Raw genomic sequence first — 7,479 nt, 5'->3', positions numbered from 1 at the left:
CTCCCTCCCTCCCTCCCTTTCTCCTCTTAATCCCCGCTTCTTTCTTTACACCGCGCGTGTGTCGCGCGCTGCTTTATTATCCTCCGCTTCCGCCTTTTCACCGCTTTTTGTTCCAGAAATGAACTTGTTTCGAGGTTGTATTAAGAGGTAATAACAGTTTCGCATAACAGTTTAAGAGGAGGGCAGAAGTGTGGGACGCGACGCTGTTGTGAATTCGCCAGGCGGAATCGGAGTGGATCGCGAGTGAAAATAAAAGATACGTTCTTATTTCGAGAAATAATGAAATAAGAACGAACGTAAGTAAGTTTGGGGAACGCAGAGAAATATAATTGCGAGATTGTAAAATTTAACGTATGTATAATACGCTTAATCACGTATACGATAATATTTTAAGCGTAATAAGTAAATATAGATGTTTAATACGAGAAGATTCGGATATAATGATAAAATCGAATGTGCGTGATGTATATATTTTCTTTTTTCGTTGTAATCGCGCGCGTTTGCCAACGAATGCAACTCTATCAAATCACTTGATTTAATTTCGCTCGATGTTTTCATTTAATGAAAGGAAAATAAATGGTCAATATTCCGAATGATTGGTTAAAAAGTTATATAAATGATTTTATAAGACGCGTAAAACTGTGTGTACCGCGATTAAAACACGAAAGGTTGCATATTAACCGGGAAAAATACGCGTATAAAGCGAAAAAGCGACGAATAATTACGTGTCACGATCGAAACGCCACCGCCACCGCCACCGCTTCGCCCGACGACGGGTGTTAATTTCATGACGAGAGATCTAATTTGTTCGCGTCAATTTATCACGCTCGAGTATTTCTCTGTGTTTACATTAATTCGCGTAAAATGGCATCCGTCTGCTCTGCCGGCGAATTCGTCGCACGATCGTTTCGCGAGCTTCTTTCGGTTGGGGGAGGCCGAGTACACTTACGAGGACACGTTCACGGTGGATAGACACGGTGGATGTAGGGAAAGAGTGGAGGAATCCGCGTCAAGAACGCGTTTATTTCACGCCTACTTTATCTTACACGGTATTGCATCCAGGATCCGTTCTACACCACGCGCGGTGCCATTTTCAAAGACACAGGACGGGAAGAGAGTCGCCTGTATCTTCTCTGTAGTAGAACTTGTTTCTACGTGAAACAGAACAAAATTTCGAATAGTCGTAGTAGTTTTTTTTCGAGAAACGAATTCTCTTCGTAAAATTATATCGCTGACTATCGTTTCGTGGTGTCGACAAAAATTCCCATGTTTATTCTTAAGAATATTATTTCCATCCCTAACTCTATGCAAATAGTTTTCCATTCCTATCTTCAAATCTGTAATTCGAGGTAAAAGATCGTACGAAACTATATATATAATTTTATGTATAGTCTGATACGAAAAAGTCATACAAGAAGGATCAATGTCCCCTATATTATTGTGTTTGTTTTAAAATTTTATCGTCAAAATTCGAAACATAGAGGAATCTAATATTTTGATTCGTTCTGATATCTCAATTGGTCGCAGAGATATAAAGAATTTGCATAGCGTTGGAGACGAAGTGTGAGAGAAACATCGGAATAGAAGATAAGGAAAATAGTGAACGATATTCTTTATAAAAAATATTCTTTTCTTTACTCGATCGAAATTCGCTATCTTCGGTGTTATAACGTTTTCAAAATTTTTCTAATTTTGATAGATAAATTTATATAGTAAATTTCATTTCATTGTTTATAACGATCTTATTAAGTGTGTTATGTATGTGTATAATTGCGTAAAAAATCGCAGTATTAAATATTATTCTTTTCGTATCGAGATATAATAATCGATAGAAATAGAAATAATTTTAAATCAGATCGCGATTCTCGCCGATTGTCGATTCGAACGAATTTGCTTTCGCGAAATGGGAAAAATATCAATCTCGTAACCACGATTTATAACGTATCATATTCGAATCCATAGCAAGCATTACAAAACTTACTTTCTGATTGAGATCGGGGGGAGGGGAGAAATTTTCGGATTTTTTCGCGTCGTAAAACTCGATATTGTGAAAGGAGGGGTTGTCGAGAAATCAATTTCGAGAAGTGGCGATCAAGGAACGTAAGCTAAGGTATTCGGTTAAAGTTTGCATAAACGACGTTTCGTCAGTCTCCTTCGATTCGATCGTGTTTCCCTTTACGGATCAAATCAAACGCAAGCCTTTCCATTATACCGTTTGATCCTCGAGGAATCGAAGAGGAGTATCGTAATCGAACTATTATCTTGCAAGGGGATAAAAAAAGAAAAGAAGAAGAAGAAGAAAAAATGACTCGATCTTTCAAAGCGATATCTCATCGGGCTAAAACTTTGCCGGAAAACCATTCTCTCCGTCACGTCGCGTGATAATTTCCGCCGAAACGCACCCTTCTTTCGCTCCTTTCACATCGTCGTCGTCATTGTCGTCGTTTTATTTCATAATGCTTTTTTTCTTCTCCCCCCACGACGTCTGCTCGTGTCACGGAATTATTTCAGCAGGCAGTTTACTCTGCATTTCGGATACAGAAGCGTATCCAGAGCGTGTTCGCGGGCGGACAGTTGAAACTGGACAAGAATTATCATCGACGGCGAGAAACGAGGAAAAAGGCTAGAGGGGTTCGAAGTTCCCTTTGGACGGACAGTTAAGAGCCTAGATTCGCTGTTAATGGACACAATTTATTATTTTCAACTTTCCAATCCACCGATTCGCCTTTCATCGGACCCCTCTTCTTCTTTCTTTCCATTGGTGAACCTGTTATGGATGATGAATCGCGTTGTCAGGATTCGTAATTCGGAATAGTCGAGGGGTTGATACGAGAAGGGAATGGGATTCGAAGAATTCGATTAACTTTTCCCTTTGCGTGGACCGGTCGTTTAGAGATTGACGATTGATCGTGTATTTTTGTGAGTTAGATATCTTATCTTGGCTTAAGTGTATTGCTGATCCTTCTGTTGTTGGCAATGCGTGGCCAATGACGATTTTATTTGCACGGAAGATATTTTATTAAGATTTCTCTGTTCGAGATGGGGAAGAAAGATACGGATGAAAAAAGAATTATCGTAATGAATGTAAGATAATGAATTTATTCTGTTGTAAAAACGAGAAATTTTAATAACAAGAAAATGATCTAAAATGTAAACGCGTAAAAGCATTAAAAAAAAAAAAATGTTGCAATAAAAAGCATCGCGCGGAAGAAGCTACAGTAATAAAAAAAACAAGACAAGAACATGTAAAAAAATTTCAACAATAAATAAAATAGCGTAACGTAATCAAAAAAAGGAAAAGAAAAAAGAAGAAAAAATCGGCAATGAAAACAATACAGCGAGGAGGTATGAAAAAAAAAAAAAAAGAAAAACAATTTTTAGCTAGATAAAAACTAGAAAATCAAAAATTGGGACCGCAGCGGTAAAAATACAGCGAGAAAAAGAAACCATAAAAAAAAAAAGGACACTAGAAACAACTATGGATATATACCTATGCGAGNNNAAAAAAAAAAAAAAAAAAAATTCTCCGCGAATGAAAATTCTTTTTAAACGAGAACGACCATTAGATTTGTAGAAGGTCTGAGGAACGGGATACGTGCCAGAAATTTGAAAATGGCAGCTTCGAATAGAGAATCGAGTTACAAAGTTGTCGATGTAAAAATGTGACCCAAAAAAAAAAAAAGAAAAAAAAAAAGATGGCGAAGCTGTGCAACTGTCCAGTAGCTAGCAACTGGACATATATACCCACTCGAACAAGTAACTTTTCCCTTTCATTTTATCCATTTCATTCTCCATGATGAACGAAAACAAAAGCGTTGGCCAGACCGATACGAGGTTATTCGATAGGAGGTGCATTTGATTCGTGCCGCAAAAATTTATTAAACAATTCCAGTTGATAGTGAATTCGATTTGCCGGTGTGACAGGATAATAACACGCCGTTTCTTCCTTCTATCCTTATCTGTGTGTGTATACATATATATATATATATCGCATTGGCCAAAATAATCCCCTGCGCGCCGTTCAGAATTTCCATTATTATCTTGATTATGCAAACAGATTCTAATTGTCGCTTGTAGCAGCCGGCCTGGTCGCCGGTTACACGACCGGCCCGTGTACGAGTGGCGTCGAATTACCAAAACGTCCAACTTTAAGCACCCCTGCCATTGCTCTGTGTGCGTTCACGTCTCTGTGTGCAAGGATACGTAATAACAGAGTGCATGAAGTTGCCATATAAGTAGGAATATATATATATTATATGCGCGTGTATATAGAACGCGCTCGCGGAAGGAATTACTGCGCTGCGTGTTGCAATTCGAAATGGCCGGAATAACGCAAAGGTCGTCTTGAATAGAGGCACGGGAGCGAGTGTCGAGCTAATTGGCTGCGGTGGTAAATTGGGCCAACGCTTTTGCGCGGCCTCGCGACGCCCGCCCCGTCGCCAACTTTCCACCCTTCGATTATGCTAGCTCGCCAGTTAAACTGCGAAAAACACGCGAATTGTTCGAATATAAAATATCGTCCGGTGCATTGTAGCGGACAATGGCTAGCTTGGATGGGTGATCGTGCAACGATCGACGAATTCGAATCGAAAGCGTGAAAATATTGTCGATGAAATTAGGATGAATAAAAAAAGGAGAAAGATGAGAGATAAATTTTCGAGGAATTTTGGAAATTCGAGTTGAAAGAATTTTGGCGTATTTTGATGGAATAAAAAAAACTTTTTTTAAGGATATTTCGATAACGAGGGAAAAGATAAATTGGAGAAAAGTTTCGAGATTGAAAGAATTGCGTAGGAAGAAATAAAATTTCAAGTATCTTAAATAATGGTTTGTTGAATCGATAAAGATTAGAACGAAGAAAAGAAATTGGAAGCATTTTGAAACGAAAATAATTTCAAGTCCGCTACGTGATATTTTCCGTCTCTACAACGAACGATAATCGAGCGTGAATGAATATATCGTATTTAGCACGGGGGAAAGGGAAGTCGAAAAATCATATTTAACTCGGTGTGTAATTTTCAGGTCGATGGATTTCGAGCGACCGATATCGCGTCGGTCAATTTCAATTTCACTCTCGTTATCGATTAGTCGGGCAGAAGTGAGAGTTACGTACGGCCGGGCTGTACATCACACGGAATTAAAAGTTCTCGACTCGTAGCCGGAATTCGTAACAACCCTGGACGAATTCGCGCCACGTTCTCATGTGATAATTCGTATTCCTGACAGTTTTCGACCCGTGGCACCAATTTTGGCAAAGGACCGCTACCAATTTTTCCCCATCCAGTTGACGCAATCAAATCTTTGTCTCACTAAAATGATTCCTTTCAACGATAATCATAATGAAAGTATCTAATTTAATCGAGTTTACGAGCATAAGAGAGAAGTTAAGAAACTCGTATATAGTTAATCGTAGAACAGTTAAAGAGAGTTTAAACAAGGAATAATCAGATAATTTAATTTTGTTAAACGTCTATTTGACTTCCACGCTCAGTTATAGTAGTTAGACGCTTGAACAATGCTCTTAAAGCCAAAGTTTACTCAGAGCTCGACGATCGCGACGATTATTTAGAGTTTCGAAATTGTGAATTTTGAAATTGTCATTGTGGACATCTACAAATTTACTAGATATATATCTGACAGGACAAAGTTACATACGCGTCGAAGAAATGTTAATTCCAACGCTTTTGTTCTTAACGCGAGCAAAAAGAGGAAAAGAAAAAAGAAAAAGGATCGATCGAGAAAGCAGATTAATTAATTCGATTAATTATCGAACTCGGCTCGCATTAATACACGTAGATCGTATAGCGCTTTGAAGAACCTCCTCGCTGCGAGATGTTTTTCATTTCATCGAAGACCTCCCGAAGGTATCCTCGAGCGATAAAACGAAAAACGTCCGTCCTCTCGTCTCCTTTTAATTCCGCGTGATCCTCGAAGGTGTCACGAGCCTATCCTCGGCAAAGAGAGGACGTCCTGGGAGGGTAAGCACGAAGAATGAAGGGAGACGGCATGAAGAGGAGGGGGAACAGAAGAATGGAGGGAGAGTAGAACGGGAGACGAACGACTTTGGCATTTATCCCTTATCCCGCGGCTAAAATTGAACGCGAACGAAATTTGTGTGGCGGGGATGGGGGCTCGCGACACCTCGAGGGGAAAAAGGGCGAAGAGAGGGAGATTGGGAGAAAAGGATGAAGGAAAAGAAGGTAATTGGTCTGGATAAGGAGGGGGTGGAGGGAGGACTCTCATTGCCGGTTTTCAAGCAATTCTAGACAAAAGCTTTCGGCCACCCTCGAGCCCGCCGCGTGCCTCTGTAATCCTCGTTTCTTACGGGCAAGTATGTTCTTTTGGTTAGCTCGCAACGTCCGACTTGCAGCGTATTCGAGGAAAAAAAATTTCTCCGTGTTCTCTTCACAAAGGGGAAAAGAGTATTCCGCTTTCTTTCAAGATGGAGAACGATCGATTCGATACGAGTATTTTCGGATCGAATTTTACAAGTGCGTCTATTCAGAGAGAGAGAGAGAGATTTTTAATTAATCAAAAATTTAAAATATAAAATTTGAAGAGAAGTTTTGTTTTTCAAATTTGACGAATTATCGATGATTTTTCTTTTTTTTTTTTTTTTTTGTGTAACACGAACTCGCAATCAAAGTTCGTACAGGGAAGCAGCGATGCATGTAGGTTAGGAGGTCGAGGATTTTCCGATGAACATTTCGAGAGCGCTTTAAGGTTTCGAAGAGGGACAGTATCGACTAACGAACGTTATAGCAGGCAGCTATAACATCCCCGTCATTTCGATTCAATGCCAGAATTATGAACGTTCATACTAGGCCGATCGAAGAGATAATACGAGTTATCCGAAATGTTACGCGAAATTCGTTTGAATATCTTTGGGATATCCTTGTATTAATGGGAATAGAAACGCTCTTAAAAAGTTTAATTTATCGCGCGAACAATAAATTCGATAATAATAATAATGAGAAATTAAATCTGCACGTTGGCAAGTTTAACGAGCAATTAACTACGTCCCAACGATTTCATCTTTTAGAAAATTCAATTCATCAAGTTGGTGGAAGCGATTCGACGGAAAGGAACTATCAAATACTCGCAAGTGCTCGTTGAAACCTTCGGCCCGGTTCGAGCTTTCAGCGGAGCGCTCGTAAATTAGAAAAATTAACCCCCGACTCGTTAGATTTCATTGGGTATAGACTCTTTTACCGCGTACGAATTGAAAACCCGGGATAGTCGAACTACTAGACCGATCCTCGATCGAATTAACGTTTTCATTTGTTCTCATCGTGTCGAAGTTACGTCAATCAACGATATACATCGTACCCAGTAGCCAGGATGAAATTCGGCTATCATTACGTTGGTAATTCGATGTTCAATGCCTGGACGTTTCCATATTCCGTTTGCCGTCAACCGAAGGATTTCGTTGTCATCAAGTCGACGGGCGAAACCTATCCATAGGAAGGGGAACGATAT

The sequence above is a fragment of the Apis dorsata genome, unplaced genomic scaffold, assembly GCF_000469605.1.
Source record: "Apis dorsata unplaced genomic scaffold, Apis dorsata 1.3 scaffold_222, whole genome shotgun sequence".
Taxonomy (NCBI): Eukaryota; Metazoa; Arthropoda; class Insecta; order Hymenoptera; family Apidae; genus Apis; species Apis dorsata.
The sequence above is the reverse complement of the archived record's forward strand: the minus strand, read 5'-3'. Positions refer to the sequence as shown.